Raw genomic sequence first — 15065 nt, 5'->3', positions numbered from 1 at the left:
TAAGGCTCTGCAAATGCTATGCACAAAAGAATTTCTATCTGCATAGAACCAGAGTGGAGCACAGGAGAGTCGCAGAAGAATTCTTCCTCATCCTTCCTCTTGCACTGATTTCCAGACAATCATCTGGGCCGTTCTTTTTCAATTTCGTGCTGAAGTCTTGCTATGGCTTCCAGTGATTTCACTTGCTGTGAACTCTTCCACCAACTTAAGTGGAAGGAGGACTGTATCCTGAAGATTCTCCAGAAAACTGAAACAAGAGCTTTAGTGAAATAATTCAAGGAAGCATACTCCCTACTACACCTAATTACACTTGACTTTATTCTTAAGCTATGGTGATCCACAGCTATTCTCAATTACACACAATGGAAACATCAAAGAAGCCTGGTGGGACACTTCGAGATATTTGAGACAGCTTACCAAGAAAACAAAAAACCCCAAAAAACACTACAGCAGATAAAACAGTATCTAGTTTATTACATATAGAAAGAGATTTCCAGAATTTACAAACACCCACATTTTCATTCCAGGGAAAGAGTCAATTTGAAAAGTTCACCCTTTTTTGTTTTCATTTTGTTTTGTGGTTTTCTGTTGGTTGGGTTTTTTTTCTTTACAATATATACAATGGAAGACTTTGATTTCTTTTTTTCTGATTTTTTTTGTCAGTTCCTGTGCAATTGATGAATTCAAGTTGACACTTGTAAATACCATGTACAGTAATGTTTGTCTTCATTGTAGTTAATACAGACTATTATTTTACAAGGAGTACAAAATTATTTTTCTTTTGGAAAGAACTCAACATCAGGGTTATCTTACAACTGATAGTATCAGTAAATATGACTGTACAATCAAGGCCCAGGGACCAATGACTCATATTATATTATTTTCTGAATTACAATCTTAAAACAAGAATAGTACCCTACTCTATTCTTAGAAGCCTTGTTTTAAGCAGGTTTCCCACTCTGTTTACAACAGAATATAGTATACCTCAGTTCCACATCAAAAAAGATGTGCTGTAGGAAAAGTTACATTTTAATTAAAAAAGTACATGTATAAATCAAAACCTATGTTAAATATTTAATACTCTTCAACCAACATTAAGTTTTGTATGTAATAATTTACAATGATGATTTGTCATACAGGTTTTCAGCAGCAAATGAAGTTGTGTAAATGTGCTAGTAAAATACCCATTCTCACCATGACGTAGTGGTGGGCACATCAGTTCATTGTGGCCAGCTAAGTCCTTATGGTAGAGGATGAAGTAAGAGAGACTCATTGTCCAGGTGTCACAGTGCTTCTGCTTGGCACAACACAGGATGTGCAGCTCAGTCAACTAACTCCTGAGGTTTGTGTAAAGTAAACAAACTGAACTGGATGCATCGTACCCATTTACAGAGGAAGAGGAGGAGGAGGAGGTGAGGTCCTAGTTGTGATAGCATGAAACATTTATAGTCTTGATACCCATGAGTTAAAAGAAGGATTTGCTGAGGTTGTATAGGTCATCATTCTGAAATTGAAAGAGAAAGAAAATTAGCATCATGGGCACTTTAAAAGCTTTTCTGTACTTACTTCCCTCCCCCTCCTTTTTTTTTTTCCTTAAAGATTTATCATTCAAACTGAAAATGTTAGCACCTTGAAAAATTATGGCATACACAGTTGAACTGTACTCAAGCATCTGAATCCCAAAAGCACTTAAAACAGATGTTGGCAATAACATTCAAAGCAGTCAGAAATACATTTAAAACTTGCATGAGATTCACCTAAGCAGAAACAATTTAAGTGTCCATACTGATTAACTCTGACAAGCTCCTGTGACAAGAGAAAGAAAAGCTCAAACCATTAGCCTGCTGTTGGTGGTTTTGCCCACTACAAGAAAGTTTTCATTCAATGTCAGGCCTCCTTGTAGGGCTTCCTGGCCACCTGCAAATGCCACAGCTTGCATGAGAAGGATGACCAAGGCATGAAGCACTACGGGTGCAGCATTACCATTCCCTATTGGCATACAAGTTACAAAAAAAATTCTATCTAGAAAACCCTGTTAAAGTCCATAAATTTATCTACATTCTGCTTCTCTCTCTGAGAGGACTGGGTGAATAACAAGGTCCTGCAACCCTAATAATGCACAGCACAGGCTTACTGGGGAACAAATGTCAGAAGCTGCCTTTGACCCTGTCCTACCAAGTCCTCCTCATCTCTTGGCTCCAGCCTCCCTGATCCAGCACGTAGTGCAACTGTCTCTGTCAACAACTCCTCTCAACTCTGCTTGTCAGTTGATTTTACACAGGCAGGTCATCAGTACAAGAGCTCTGATCACGAGCGACGCAGTGCACAGTGGGACGCTCTCGGTGCCGATCTGCCTCGTGTCCTGCCGGCAATCCCGCGGCAGATGCTTCAGCCCCCAGCGGGGAGTGGTGTCCCTGCTGGAGGACGCAGGGTTGAGGTCGCACAGCGGGGTGCCACGGGGTGCCTCCCCGCTGTACCCAAGGCCCTGCCGCAATGGCTGGCCGCACGCACGCAGAACGCGCGCCTCCGCCAGCCGCCGGTGTCAGCCCCGCTGCTCGCGGGGCAGCCACGCAAGCATGCGATCCCCGAGCCACCGCAGACCACAGCCCCGTCCTCCTCTCTTCGCACTACAGCTGCATGCAGCCATACCCACTGGGGAATGAACAACGCACCAGTGAAATGAATACTATTTTTGTTTTAACTGGGGTTAGTGGACTACCATCATTTACATTTCAGGAGTTTCGCCTAAAATCTGATGAAGCAAGACTTAGATTTTACATAAAAGTGTGTCTATTTCTATATTTGATATTAACTATGCTCCTGAAAAGATAGGTAAACAGTGCATTTTCCTCAGTACAAATAAAGGCTTCCCATAGACATGCTGAAGTAAAAAAACTGAAAAGACCTCCTGTCCTATATTCTTTAATTGCCCAAGAAACAGAATTTACTTTGTGTGGTCCTTCAAGTGAAAGGAAAGCCTATCCCTGCAAATGATGTGTGGTATGCTGTGAAAACTCCCTGGAGAATTATCTCACAGATCTCTTATTTACTCTCAACTTTCTTCTGCACTCACATTGCGATCTACTGGAATGTTCCTACCCAAATATCTACATACAGCTTCACATAGCTTTGCAGCTTTCAACTGTGTTGGACCTAAAATTAGCCAGTAATGCCATACTTTATTAATAAAGATGAGTGACAAAGGAGAAATGGCTTCATTTAAACAGAGGAGCAAAGTGTGTGTGATCTGCGTGCTGCAAATCTGAGGCGGGTGTTTCACACCCAGCTCCCGTCCAGCAGGGCCAGAAGAACAGTTGGGTGCCCACCGGCAGGGCCCCACGGCCCGCCCTGCCTTGCATATACAGGGCAAATGGAAGCAAAGCAAGTAACAGCTTTTCTACATGGCTAGACCTTATTCTGCTAAGAGATTTTAAGTACATAAACAATAATTTGCAGTATCAGGGCCAGGTATTACGCCTCTTCACTAGTATTCAGGTCATCTAAACTCAAATACATCATGTATTGAACAAAATGGCCTGTCCAATCCAGTTCCTCATCAATTCAACCAATACGGCCAAGAAGTCATCGCAACCACTACTAGCAGGCATTCATTCCTGGATTCAGAAGTCAGAAGAGCTAAGGAAGAAAGAGAGTAACAAGTCTATTTGAAAAACAAAACACTTCCTAGAGGAATTCACTAAGAAAATAATACTGAGGAAACCCACAGTTACAGAAACCCAGATGCTCACGTATTAAAGTCTGTGCATGTGTAAAAACAGTGAAAAAACACAGCAGGCTGACATATCCAAGAGTTTGAGACTTGGGATGAAGAGCCAGAATCATGTAGGACACGAACTGGTACAGGCTGTATTTCATACAAACTTCAACTGCAGGTATGACAGGACACAGGGGCATGGAGCAGTTTCAAGCTTGTAATCACACCCCCAGGATATTTAGCAGTACAACATGGAAATCTATTTGTCACCCTTTGATAAAAAAATATATTGATGCCTTTTGTTTTCTTCTAATTTTGTGAAGGAAAAAAAATTTAGACTCTTTGCTATGGACTGTCTGAAATTATTGATTGCAATTATTTGTTTTCACATCCCCAATTCCTCTGACAAATCTCTTTCCACAAAACAAAAATTGTGTAACTGAGAATGACAACCTGTGCTACTATTACAGGACAACCGTGCCCGTTCTGTCTGAATGCACAAAGATGCATAGAAAACAGCCATTCTGAGAGCAAAGCCACTCCTCCAGGTGGAAATACAGTCAACCTATAAGGCCTTGGCTCCAGGGAATTCCTGTTTGTGCGTAACTTTGTGCATAACAAAAGCCCCGTCCTCAATTTTAGCATACAAATGCTCTTTGCTGGACTGAAAAGATTATTTCTTAAATTTTTGACAAAACAATCTGAATCTCTGCTCTCCTCAGTGAACTATTACAGTATGTTTCAAGGCGGAAGTACCTTATTCGAATTGAAGTCATCAGCTGGATGCCTCATTGTTTCTTATCAACAGCCATCAGCATTTCCTTAACAACATATAAAAACAGTGCAGAAGACAAGTGTTTTAATAGAGAGTGCTAGGACTGCCGCGAGCTGAGGTAAGGATCATTAAAACTACTGACATCACTGTTGGCAACCAGAGAAAAGGGAAAACCTGTGTTTAATCTATTTTCTATTCACCACAAATTTCAGCTGGAGTCCCCAATAATGCAGTTTGTGGTTGACTTTATGGAAAAAATTAGTGATGCAAGAAAATGTACTGAAACAAACAAGCATCTTTAAAAGTTACTACAAGGTACCTTTGACAAGTAGTCTCTGCTCAACATCTGTTACAACACACATGCAGATAACACTCACGCAACATTCCAGCTGGCAACGCTTTCTTCTCAAATCTATTAGTCCAGGCTGGATATGACACAGCTAGCTGTAAGTTCCTACTACAGCTGAAGTCCCATTCTTAAATCCAGTAACTAAAAATAAATTGATACTTCATTTTATTTCCATTATCGGGGAGCTGGAGAAGGAGAAGAGTACTTAAAATTTGAACTCTCTAAGAGCAGAGCGTCTAGACAATTTAATAATATATCTTTCCTGAAGTTAACAGAATTTTCATACGTAAAATAGATGTGGTGTTAAAATACACTTTAAGTGTAATCCTTACTCCTTCCTTACAATCCATTCTCTTTGAAAAGTAACCAAGGAGGAACAATCTATCAAAAGAAACAGAAGTGAAAACTCAAGCGATCTTCAAGCAAAAGACTTTCCAGTCACCAATTTAAACTTCTCTTTGCTATTAAGGGCCAATAATGTGTCTTGTCCCTAAAACACCAATAGAAATGCCCTTCCAAAGGGTCATTTCATTTCAAAACAAATAAAATAATGTGGAGTTGCTGTTGAAGCTCTGCGATCACTACAGCAAATAAATGCAACTACTTTGTCACCGATTAATATGCCAGGGCAAAATGCAGCACCCAAACACCAGACCTGCTTAGCACACTGTGAAACCTTTCCAGTGTTAGCTGGACATCTGCTTAGGAAACAACTCTACAGGTAACAGAGCCAGGTCAATGGAACGATGACTCCCGACTGAAGAAACTGCAGATTTTTCCAGATCTACCAAAGCAGGATCATTTCCCAACTCTGCCATCAACCTTGCTAAACCAAACGTATTCTCCAAAACTGTACCTATCCCACCAGCATCTCATTTGAAACAATGGACAACAAGGACTGGTTTAAGACTCCCTGTCAAAGTTACTAGTTATAAATAAAAGGTTTTAAAAGTAAATGCATTTGTTGTTTACTTTAGGATCACATAGAGTATCCTATTCTGTGTAGATTAAACAGTGATTTACGGCATAATGAACACATCTACCTAGTGAAAAATAAAAAGCTCAGGAACAAAAGCTCAAAATAAAAAGATAGCCATTATTAAAATACACCAGCGGACTCGTGCAGAATTTCACAAGTCGAGGTCTGCATGCAGCCTGGGCACCCCTTGTCCGGGCAGGTATAACCAAGTGTCTTTAGAAATCTGACACAAAGTAAACACATTAAGTAGTCCCGAAAAGCTCATTTACAGCTCTCATCTTGGTGACATTTGCATGAGTCATCATCTAATTATAATGAAACGGTGCACACCTACTTAAAAGCTGAATTTATCCACATGTTTTTGTGTTCACCATACTGATGATCGTAAGTAGTGTCTGTTTACATATTTCCTGACATTACTAACGTGCGCACAGACATTGGAAGTATCCCATTCGGATAAATTAAAAACATTAACCAAAATTTAAGCTAGCTTAAATAACTTCTTTTCAAAGAGATGCAAATACATTGTACAGTTTCCCCAGTCTCACATGGACCGTTGAAAGAGTAAAGGAATGCAAGAAGAAACAATGGTTGCTCTAGTATGTTAATTGCAGCCTGAGTACTAACAAAAGGAATTCAAAATAGAACTAAACAAGGTAATTACAACATTGCTATTTAACTTGACAGGCTATAATCTACATTTAACAAGCCTAGATAAGCTTTTCTTCATTGTACCCCAAAATGCCTATTTCAGCTTTCTTGTGAGTGTCGTAAGTAAGGGAATTACTGATGATTCGGTTTCACCAAGTCCCTTCCTATCAGGCTGAGTAACTGGATTTAGTGTTTTCATCCCCTTGTTCTTCTTCATATAGGTAATCATTCACTGATGGAGGAACCTAAGGACCAGTAATAGATGGTACAGTCTTTCTGCTATGAATTCAGACAAAATTCCCTTCCTTCATCTACAGCACTGAAAAAAAGTCATCCTCACCACAGAGGAAGATTTTCCTCTTTTCCCCAGAAAAAGAAAGTGGGAAAAAACAAAAACTAAGAGATTTTTAAAATAAGATGATGAGCAGAACCAGGTTCTTATATTTAAGAACCCATTTCCTCGGGTGTAAGTACAGTGAGAAAACACAAACTAAACCACACACATTCTTTGGATGAGCTTCTGCCCAGCAAAGAATTCGTATGTTTGATTTCAACTTCACAGCATGTCAACCTGATTTAAACTCACCCAAGACAAAACACAACCCATCACTGAGGTCAGCAAGGCTGCTGCCACAGACGGAACACCAAGGACTGCCTGCCCCAAGCAGCCAGCATAGGAGAGTGACACTGCTGGAGGTCAGATTTGCCCATTTCCACCTGTAAAGAGCAGGAAACTCTCCTCACTGGTATATAAGCCAGCTCTCTGCACTGGTATATAAGGATACTGGAAAAAGGAATTCACCAAGTTTGTACGTAGAAAAAATATTTAAGGTATCTCCTGCTCTATTGCACAAAATCAGCAGCAGTTAGGGGTTTGAACAAAACTGACTTGACCCAAGTACTGAATTTCTGATTAAATATTTCATCTTTTCAATTTTGGAAAAAAAGTTACTCAGTTTTTGTTTTTCTTGAAGACTAAAGGAAACAAGATATTACTAAGTCTAGAAAGAAAGAGCTTAAATTCAATGGTCTGTTTTGTAAAGAAATTCTGCAACTTTTCTTGCAGTGATACAGCTAAACGATAAAGCAAAACAACTGTCCAACAGTTGCAAGTTACAAAAAAACCAAGATGTAGCCCATAGATTTTTGTTTTTTATGAAATGGAAAATATGGGAAGAGTATCTGTCATTAAAAAGTGCTACTTTGTAAGTGGGATTCTCATGTTTGTTTCTTCCAGTTTTGTAAGGACTGAAGGTCTGGATATTTCCCCTTCCTTTACTAAAAGTCTAGCTGAGTATTCAGCTAAAGGTTGAGTCCAGCTTACATAAAGAGAAATTCCCTTTGTTTCAGAACTGGAAACAATGATGTTACTATTGAAGCCAGGGAACGCAGGATCTCATGAATCAATACTCCAAGTTCATTCCAAATCTTCTCATAATGCTTCTCTAATACTCTTGGCAGCATCGTTTGTGTTTGATGTCCCTCAGATAAACCCACTGCTGGCCCAGGGTCTTCTCCCCTTCCCCAAACTGCAATAATGAGAAGAGATATCAAAGCCTAAATGTGTATCATCTAGTTAATAGCTTCAGCCTTCACAGGACAACATTGCTTCTGTTTTTAAGATTCAAAAAAACTTGCAAATTCAATGACTGGGGTCATTCATTATTTTGGAATTTATACTGTTCAGTTCACCCGAGTTTTCAGAGTCTAACCCCCTGAAGAATTTAGGGCATTCACGCTTCCCCTGCTGACCCAATAACCCTCTCCCAGTTCAAGAAAGCAATGGTGAAGTGCACTTTGTATGGCTGTACCCTTGAAAGAGAAAAACACTGCTCAGGATTTATCTTTATCAAACATATAACAATATATCAACCATATTAATAAGGGGAATCCAGAAACACAACATCATTATAGTTTCTCAAAGGAGTTTTCTTAGCACAAATTTTTTTTTTAAATTACTTTTATGGTAGCTTGGAATTCAGTAAAACTCACCAATGCTGGGAATCATTACAACTGCTCTCCCTATGGGAAAGCAGATGACCCGTGTCTTTAGATGCACTCACACACCCTCAGCTTGTTAGCGATTTAAACATACACAATTAAATTTGACCAAACTTGAGTGCACTGAAGCTGTGCTCATATTGTATCAACTGAATTACATCAGCAGTGGAGCTCAGCAACACATAACACCCAGTGTAGCTACCACATAAACAGAGCAGATCTCAGCTGTTGAACTTTCATTTTCATTATCCTTCCATGAATTTGTATTTCACATGCAGTATGGTCTGGTTCCCCATTCCTGCAGCCAAACGTTGCCACTTTCTCCTGTGCTTTTCTGACCCAACTTTATAATGCTCATTTTCCTCCAAATTTACTTTTCTCTGACAACATGTAAAAAAACCGTACATAAGTAGCCTCAACTACCTTGAAACTGTTCTTGTGATACATGCTAAATTGTGAGAGTTCCACCTTAAAGCCAGGATTCACACTATTCAGCTTAGCCGTAGCCATTTTCCTCCCAATGGACAAGTAAAGGGAAAAAGTAGAACAGACAGAAGAAAAATGGCATTTAAAAGGAAGACATACAGAAGCCCCGCAGGGGGATAACCTGGCCAGCTGACCTTCCCTTTGAAATTCTGCCAGTGCAAATTAAGTAGCTAGTCTGCAGCACTTCTGGCAGCAGCGTGGGAAGGAAGTTCTGCAGTGATTTTGGATGAAACACTTCCTCAATTTCCAACAACAGCGCATTAAATATCAAAAAAGGATAATAAGGAAGTGCTGGAAAATACATTCTGAAAAACACGCCAAGAAAACAGAGGAGGGGATAAGAACAAACGAAATGTCATAAAGTTGACAAAATTGTAACAAGAAGCTTGGAAAGCCGAGGTAGAAGCAAAGCATCCATTATTTTGACACTGTTTGCTATGCCTTGATACAAAAACTGCACCATACAGCAGAAATAGCAGTTGAAAACAAATTAGAGGTAGTGCTTTAATAAAGTAAAAGGAGAAGGCCTTTGGTAAAAGGCAAAAAGCAACAGTAAAGTGTGCTACAACTTGAAGTTGGACTAGAAAACAGTTATTTAACCACAGATTTAGCTTTTCACCAAGATACCACCATCAGTCTGACAACAAATGAATTACATTAACTGCTTTGACCCATTGGTTTCTCCTTTGTAGACCAAGAAGATAACAAATCTTACAAGTCTATGACACCTGACATAAAGTTGTTTCAATAGGAATGTATTTTCATGTACATCCACATACATTGACAATTTATTTCTAGTTTCTAGTAATTTGCACTCATTTGACCTGACCTTTTTACCTTCTCTCTCTCTGTTATAAATTGTAAAACTTCTCTACGTGGAGTCATAGGGCATTTTCCGCTTCCCAGCACTTCAAACCTGATGTTCAGAATCCTTTGACACTTAAGCTGACAACTGAAATCCGAAGCATCAGCCATGCTCATAAGCTCTTCAGCAATAAAGAGTTGTGGTTGGGGTATATAACCTAGAGGCAAGTGGACAAGCATAAAACTGGATGCAGAAAGACCTGAAATCTAATTCTCGTTCTTGGTTTGATTTTCTATATAGTTTTACTCAAGTTACTTTGTCTTGGTCTCACGTAAAACAGATAAAACATCTGCCTCATCTATTTTCTACACAAAATTTTCTTGTGAGGAGGAGGAAGTCATGATGTCTGAAACACACACAGCCACTATAATATCTAGGGAATTAGGTTTGTGCCTTAATCTTCCCGTATCTCAGTGTCTTGTCTGTGCGATGAGAACTGCTACCCAACAGAAGAGTTCAGACTGTGCCAGGGGCCAGACGACAGGGTGATAAGTGTCTTGACAGTGCCCACTTGGCGACAGATGCAGGGCAGCATCTGGACAAGGTGCTACAAATAAAACATTGGGCCAGCCATACATTGATGAGAATAAAAAGAACTGGAAAAAGCTTCATTCTCTGAACACTGCCTACAAACTGAAGAAGAATTCCCACATTCTATGTGGGAAATATTAGTTTCTTACTACATGGTCTTAAACTACAAGAATGCATATGCGTGACGGTGGAGGCAAAAGTATCAATGCTTAAGAAAATAAATAACATTTGAGAATTTTGTGACTGTATGTATTGCCAAACATCATTCCACATTAAAACAGATTTATAAAATTAAGTAAACTCTACATGCAAATAGAATTTTTAGCTGGAAAAAGAGAAAAAATTCCAACATAAGAAAATTAGCCTTTACTGGTAGAGCAAGAGCTCTACCCTTCTACTCCCACTGATTTAGCAATCAAGATACTCTGGACTGCGATGGGATTAACCTCAAAAACAATGCTGAGCACTTTAATAAGCTTTGAGGTACTTCATGGCTAAACTATTCATTGTGCCATTTAAACAATTAAATACTTGTTTGTATATAGATAAGGTTTTCAAAACAATTGGCATCCAATTTATTTCCAGAAACCATAGTAAAAGGAAAACAGTAAATATAGGGTGATGAAAGGGCACAAAGGAAATGTAATTCTGATTCAAAACAATGGAGCTATCTCAAGTTTGAAGTATATGGACAGAGGAAGCAGCACCTGGTAGGCTCTCAGGGAGGGGGGAGCCCTATTTGGATACAGCTGTTAATTAAATCCAAATTATAAAGACCAACCAGACAAACCAAGTCTTTTACTGCTGTTTCTTTAGAGTTTCATTCAGTGAAATCCTAAAAGCCTGAATGACTGCCAATATTATATTTTAAAGTTACTAACAGCTTAAATGGACTAATCTTCATTCATTCAGTTGCCATGATTTCAAATAGGAAACTAATCAACAGTCACGTTAATTAACTGATATTATTTTAACACCAATCTAGCATTATGAAACTGTATAATTACACAAGCAAAGGTCAAAGTAGGTAAAAGTTTTTCTCATCTCAGAATTTGCAGTCAGACATTTTAATTCAATAATTCTTACTTAAATTTTTTAAAAAAACATGCAAAGTAGAAATTTTTCCCATATAATGAAAGTTGTTCACAACAGTATCGGTAAGAATCTCACTAGATGATAGATACTGTATTATTGTGACACATAAATCTTCCATCAGTTGTCAAATCTAGTATTAACGATAACCCTTTAGAAGCTATTAGTGTAAGTTAATTGAAAATTAAAAGCATATAGTAATACAGATTAAAGGTTTAGTATGCACACAAAAGGATCTGTACATGATATCACATTTCATTAAGATGTCTTGGTTAGTCAATGATTGAAAACATCCACTAAACATTAAACTTGACAAAATATATAAAAATTCAGCCTTATTGCACTGTATGACCGCACTGTATAATCTCATAAAATGGAAAGTTCTCCATGTTCTCATAACCTATGACATGAACTTGTACCATCAGCCACCCAGTCTTCTTAACCAAGAGAGGAATTTTTATCTATCTTGGACTGCTGATAGTCTCAGTGATTACAAAAGTAATTGATGCTCCATTTAAACCTCTCCCCAACATAAATTATATTAATCATCCTTTAATATCAACTCAATTCAAAAAGTTACTCAAAACACACATTACACAGAACAAGGTCTCTTCCTGAAACATGAAGAAGTTTAATATTATGCTAGTTAAGCACCAATAATGGTTTCAGAAATGGTTTAATGAAATAGTATCTGACAAGTAGCTATTGAAACTGCTAGTCTTACTGACTATAGTACTGTTTAAATTAGTGTTGATGATGGAACATAGTTTCCTTGATGTCCAAAACTAGGCATACTTTTGGCATTTAACAGTTCAAAAACTAAAATGTGCTAGAAGGAGAAGCAAGCTGGATTAGGAAAAGGATGAACTTTGGGATACAGAAGTAAAGGTCCTCAAGACAAATTACTGAGTCGGACATTACCTTGTGCTTTCTTTCACCATCAGGTCTTCTAACAACTGTGTATCCCACTACTGAAGTCTATGTTAGAGTTCAGCCATACCACAGAAAAGCCATTGACTAAAATATCCTGAAAATAAGTATTCTAGGCAGATAAATATTTTCTTTTCCTTCAGAGTGACTGCTCAGTGGCAGCTAAACATAAGCCAGTTAAGGGGCAAAGATGTTCATCTGCTGCAAAGTAGAAGTACAGTCAGCACAAAACCCAAAGACAGTGAAGTGACAGGAGAGGAGAGGAGGGTATAGACAGCACAAGTAACATGGTCACCAAGAAGACAAAATACGTCGTGCCACACTCAAGAAACCTTAGCTTGCGCTGGTTTCTTTGGTCTGGTTTCCTGAAGAAATGGAGCTTGCGTAATTGGTAGAATAAAGAGCAGACCTTCTAAACAGGATGTAAAATTCAGTTTAACTTTGGCAAAGATGTAACATTTCAGATACGCTAAGCTGCTGTATGTTTTGTAAAAACCCATGGCTGAGTAAAGGATTCCTTTTCTGAGGCACAGTCTTAACCCACGTGTTCCACAAAGAGCAGAGAGCAGGCTGGTGAGCACCCACCATGAGCCCCCCACACCCATCTCAACAGCCCCAGCACTGTCTGGCAGATACTGCAGAGGAAAAGCGGCAGAGGGTGTACTGCGGGAACGAAAGGGCCAGTTAATATATGTAAGACAAATCTATAGGAAACAGGGCTTCATTAGTTCCACTGCTCACAGATCATCTGTTCGTATAAGCAGTTTTGCTTGGAGCAGTGTTTTGTCAGTACTATTACTGTTATGTTATGCAAAGAATGTATTAAATTCTTAAATATTACATGAGATTTAATGGATTGTGTATCACATGCAGGAGGTCAAACAAGGAGGGTCATGTTCCATTCAGCCTTATAGATATAACTTAAAAAACAGAAGCCTGCATTATACTTCAAGGAGCAAGTGCAGATCAAACATATGCCTGAGATGGGAGTAGGCAGCTTGAAAAGCAGAGGGAAATAATAAAGTAAAATAAGTAAAATAAAATAAAAAATAATGAAAAAATATCAGTGGTTGTGACAATCAACAGTGCAATTGTCAAGAAAGTTCTCGTCACTCTGGTCTTTTTTATAAAGGTAACCCAAACTACAGTAAGACTGCAAGCAAGCAGCTATGCCATTGATGATACCTAGTACTAAGTTACTTCCAAAGCTAATGCTCCACAGTAAGGAAGCATTACAGCATGGTCCCTTTTAAAACCTTTTCTGCTTTCAGAAGCTGTCTATATGAAATTCGCCTTGGATCCCTCCCCTTATCCAACAGAATACTGGATTTGCTTTTTAAGCTCTTGTATATGTTTGGAAAATCCCTGCAGCTCCAGTGGTAGGGACTCTGAATGTCCTTGCTACAGTAAGGAGAACATACGAAGAATGGCAGAAAGTATCTTGACTTCTACTTTCCATCCGTATCTTCACGTCAGAGCCAAAAATACTCTAATTTTAGGTCCAGTTCTGTTAAATGAAGGCTTTAATTAAGATAAAGCTAGTATTTTTGTTATAAAACTTCCATTTTCATGGCCTTTTGGGAAAAAAGAAAAACATACACAGCACGGCAACCAAAGAGATCCCAGTCTACGTTAATTTGTCCATCTGTTTTCCAATAAAAGCAGATTTTTCATATTATTAAAGTGGTTTTTTGAAGGTACATTTCATCATTTCAAATCACATAAGGAACAAAAGAAAACAACTTCGCAACCATGTTGTCATATTGAAAACATAAATATCTTGCAGTTTAGAATTTTATCAGAAGGTATATTGCTTATCATACTTTTCTGCAACGAGTTTTCTACTTATCACTTGCATTGTACAAATGTAAGAGTATAATACCACTTCCTATAAGTATGCATATATACAAAAGGAGCTAAAGTAGGCTATAGTAGCATGAAAAAAAAGAAGTTCAGTTGCATTACTGGAAAAAACAAAAAACTCCAAAAGCAGGACAGCTCCCTGCCTCAGTTAAAAAACAGAAAAAACCCACCCACCCCCAAACCTCCACATTGTCAGACACAATTTATGATTCCCAGTTCAAATTCCGAGGACTCTTAGAAATAAGAATCAGCTTGGAAGGAGAAGGGAAAAAACAAAGAACACTTATTTTCTATGGATAGATACATCCTATATCAGTAATGATTGTTTTCTATTACATTTTCTCCAGGCTTAATAATTGCACATTCATCTCTCTTTAAAAACATTCCTTTCAACTTTTCAAACTTATTTCATTTCTAGTTACCAACTATGCGTAATGCTTAATGCAATGTTTAATGTTAATTAAGAATCACGACAATTAGAAGTCAGAGTTTCTGCAGCATCTGTAGGCATCTTGTTCTACAGAGACAATACGATGAAATACAGAAAGAAAAGGTTTCTGTGTTTGTAAGTCAGAGTCCTGGTATTTCAGCAAGCTAAAACAGCCTTTCAAACTTTCCTTTTTGTCTGTGATTCTCTTCTAGCTAAAAGTCCTAGTTGCTAGGAAAAGATGCATCAGGGTCTGTGGAAGCAGACACCATGGGAGCCACAGCTTTTAGAAATAATAACTGAAAGGTGTAGCAAGTCCTATTGTAAACGCAACTTGGCATTTCTCAGTTACGTCAAGTATTGACATAACAAAGCATGGCTTTCAAACAAATACAACACCT

The 15065-nt window shown here is 38.4% G+C and overlaps 1 protein-coding gene across 1 annotated transcript in view; it reads right to left on the bottom strand.

Annotated features, from left to right (window-relative positions):
• Nucleotides 1-449: 449 nt before the first annotated feature.
• The window catches only part of IRS1 (insulin receptor substrate 1), a 55983-nt gene continuing 41367 nt past the window's right edge, over nucleotides 450-15065 (bottom strand). Inside the window, exon 2 of the mRNA XM_075507320.1 lies at nucleotides 450-1504. The gene's annotated coding sequence lies outside the window, so the exon portion shown is untranslated. The remainder of the gene's footprint in view (nucleotides 1505-15065) is intronic.

Source organism: Mycteria americana, chromosome 7 (assembly GCF_035582795.1).
Source record: "Mycteria americana isolate JAX WOST 10 ecotype Jacksonville Zoo and Gardens chromosome 7, USCA_MyAme_1.0, whole genome shotgun sequence".
NCBI classification, from domain to species: Eukaryota; Metazoa; Chordata; class Aves; order Ciconiiformes; family Ciconiidae; genus Mycteria; species Mycteria americana.
This window is presented reverse-complemented; position numbering and strand designations above follow the sequence as displayed.